Below are 3,932 nucleotides of genomic sequence, written 5' to 3' on the forward strand. Positions count from 1 at the left end.
ACACACATATATATATATATATATATATATATTATATATATATATACACACACATATATATATGCATATATACACACATATATATATATACATACATACATACATATATATGAATGTGTATATATATATATATATATATATCTATATATATAAATATATAAATATATATATATATATATATATATATCCCTTTTTCCCCAAGGAAGAGGTAAAAATATAAACGGCTATTTTTCTTGAGGGGTGAGGTTGCTAGCCACCGCCCAACCCCATAGATATGCAAAAGCTTTCATTTCTGGTCATCCAGTCAGGTACAACATACCAATTACTAGAATGATGCCTAAGTAGAAGTAGATTTTTATATGAAGAGAGCATAAATCAGATTTTGATTTTCCACTTACCTTTTCAGAAAGGAAGATCAAGAATGCCTCTGGAAACCGAAAAGAAAGCTTACCCCTAACTTTTACTTTTACTTTTAAGAGTTTATTTTCTCGCCCTCCATCAGACACTAAGAGTCTGTTCAGGCGGGCTTTGATGTGCGAAAATAATTTCTTTCCAGTTTATATTTTGCTCTGTATGTTTTCAGTTATTCGCTAGCATTTGTATTCAGGCTTAATAATTTTCAGATCACTATTATAAACACTTTCCAAATAGATAAGCCTTCAGGTTTTTCTTGAAAGCTGCCATATTTCTGCTATTCTTGACATCAAGTGGAAGGTCGTAGAAAAATTAGAAAATAAAAACAAGAGTTAGTTAATACGTGAATAATATTATCTTGATGCATATCGCTATCTTACCTTATTGTAAAGAAACCATTATGAAAAATATTTCCCAGTAATAATAATAATAATAATAATAATAATAACCATAATAATAATAATAATAATAATAATAATAATAATAATAATAATAATAATAATAATAATAATATCTCCCCTATACAATAGAGCCTAACTGTCTATATACCCACACATTATATATATATATATATATATATATATACACCCTCCGCCGCCTATTGACGCAAAGGGCCTCTGTTACATTTCACCAGTCGTCTCTATCTTGTGCTTTTAAATTAATACTCCTCTATTCTTCATCATCTACATCACGCTTCATAGGGCTCAGCCATGTAGGCCTGGGTCATAAAGTCAATTACATTCCCCGCGCCCTTCTGTTAGTAACTAACAGCCATCTCGCGACAAGTGAATTTAGCTTCGGTACTCAACCCCGCGTAGTAAATAGGTACTACAAGATAATAGAGAAATTAACAAATATTATTTCTAAAGTGGACTTGACAGAAAACTCATCTCAGGTTTGATCTTAAGAGAAAGCAAAAACAAAGCAAATTCTCGCCTGTGAAAATTAAATCATTTTAAACCTTCCTTTACAAGAAATTATCGCTCAGATATTTGCAACAGGATCAAGCACAGTAAATATTAAACCCCACTCTATCACGAGAGAGAGAGAGAGAGAGAGAGAGGAGAGAGAGAGAGAGAGAGAGAGAGCATTTCCTAGTAATGTTTATTATGGCCAATTCGTTTACGGAAGATCAAATTTGGCACGGCACAAAGCAATACTATCATGTCAGACTGATTCATTGCCTGTATAAAAGGTCAAACGGTGAAATTCCCCAAATGAAAATTATTGTCAAAAGTCCTTTTACGATTACTGTAATCAAAAGGGAATTAGGTACAATTTTTCTCCATTGAGGTCCAACTAATGTTCGGAACTTCTGCAAGTTATAAATATTCAGGTGTGAGAATTATTGACTATACAATATACATTTATGCTTTAGTCTCCTTTCTGAAAGATTTATTTTGAATGGAATATTTTATATAACACTAAAAATAAGCTCCATTTCGAGGTCTGATTAACATACGAACATACATTTAAGCTGTAGTCTTTTCTGGGCGGTTTATTTCAATTAAATATTTCAGAGAACCCTTAAAACTAAGCCCCGTAATCATGTCCAGGGCATATTTTCAAGTACAAAACTTACATCTTAACCATCTTGAGTCAATAAAATCTGTCAATATTAAAACAAAATTTTCATAACGAAAAAGCCACTATTCCATTCTGCGCTCTTAAGGCCACATGCTCGATAACATTCAATCGTGTACAGCTCAGTTCAACGATTTAGGAATACCAAAAAAACAAAAAGTTTCAGAAAAACAAGAAATTATCGTACTATGCTGAATTTAATACCATAACATGAAAAATGTATCTTATGCAACTAAAATTGTAGCTAAATCACAATTTACATTACATTTGCTAGCTAACTGCCCTCATTCTTCTTGCACTCATCTTTCCTATCACCTGCGAAAACTAAACATCTCTGGAAGGTTTCAGATTGAACCGTTTTCAAAAACATTATGTAACAAGTAATATACTAACCGAAAAAGACAATGCGAATTATAGCAGTGGACATTAGACGTATTCCGATATATATCGTGTCATTACTGTTTTGTCTTTATATCATTATATGAAAATTCTGCCACATAATACGATTTGTATACAAATCCTTCAACTATATACATTTTACTTCTGAGCGTTTCTGCAAAATACACTTTCAATATGGAAGACTTACCACTAAACATTATTTTTATTGTCGGGTTTTAAGAAAACAGAATTCAGGTACGGCCTCCTAAAATCTACTAAATTAAAGAGCTGCAGCAACGGGATGGGAGATCTGACCTCACGCTCCAATACTTCTTGTGCCCTTCACAAAACAGACAATAAATCACAAGACCGCCAACCTGAAGAACATCGCTAAAGTCAATAAAATATTGCAAACAAAATCGATCAAAGCGGGATTACTTCGTCGTTAGAGTATCTACCCAAAACAATCATTTTTCATCTGTAAAGACTAACAGCACTTCCTTATCTCATATATATATATATATATATATATACTGTATATATATATATATATATATATGTCTTGAAAAAATATATCTCCTTTGATACACAGAGTTAAAACAATTCAAGACAATTTATAGTCAATTATTACATCGGCAAAGTCTGTAAGAACTTAACTAATCTTGGCCTAAATAATATTTAATCAAAATTTGTTTCTTAAGGCTCAGCGAAAACATGGTACATTTGCCGATACGGAAATATATGATAAATATCAGTCATGGAAATTTCATAAATATGAGAGAGAGAGAGAGAGAGAGAGAGAGAGAGAGAGAGAGAGAGAGAGAGAGAGCCATCCCCTTTAGCACTTCCCTTCCGGACAGCCAGTCTTGAGATAGCAGATTTCACCCACAAATATCGAGAGAAAACCTAATGTGGCTCTTATTCACACTGAATGAAAATCTAAGTAAGGTGCAATTAGTATTGCACAGAAGAAGGAAACTTTACCATAATTTACAACTTGAAACTGACAGTCAAAAATTACCCTATTAATAACATGATGCCAACTTTCAAAAGGACTCTAGGTAATAATTTTCATCAATTTCCCTCCAGCAGCAGACTTCGCAAAATCAATTAATTAACCACCTTTTCCAACATTAAGAATCGTATTCTGTAAATAAATAATATTTTGGGAATGGTAAGATGACAGGCTGGGCGTTCATGTAAAAACTTTCTGTAGTTGACCTCTATCTCTCTTTACGCGAGACGCCATCATCTAGAAGTGTTTCCATGAAGCTATTTTTGGGGATCTAACAGATAAAGCAAAGACGGATGTGATCATTAAATCGAAAAAGCCTCCTCCCCCTCCCCCCAACCATCGTTTCATCTCATTTCCCTAAAATGGAAATACATATTACGGCCTTTTTGTCAAAGAAAAATGTAAGGCAGAAAAGACGAGATAAAGTTGTGGGTCACTAATGGAAACTGTATTGGTAAACCGATCAGAAAAGGAGTTTTACAATAAAATCTCGCAAATCGAAGGAAATATATAAACCGTTTCGAAAACAAAATCATAAAAC

Source organism: Palaemon carinicauda, chromosome 3 (assembly GCF_036898095.1).
Source record: "Palaemon carinicauda isolate YSFRI2023 chromosome 3, ASM3689809v2, whole genome shotgun sequence".
NCBI lineage: Eukaryota > Metazoa > Arthropoda > Malacostraca > Decapoda > Palaemonidae > Palaemon > Palaemon carinicauda.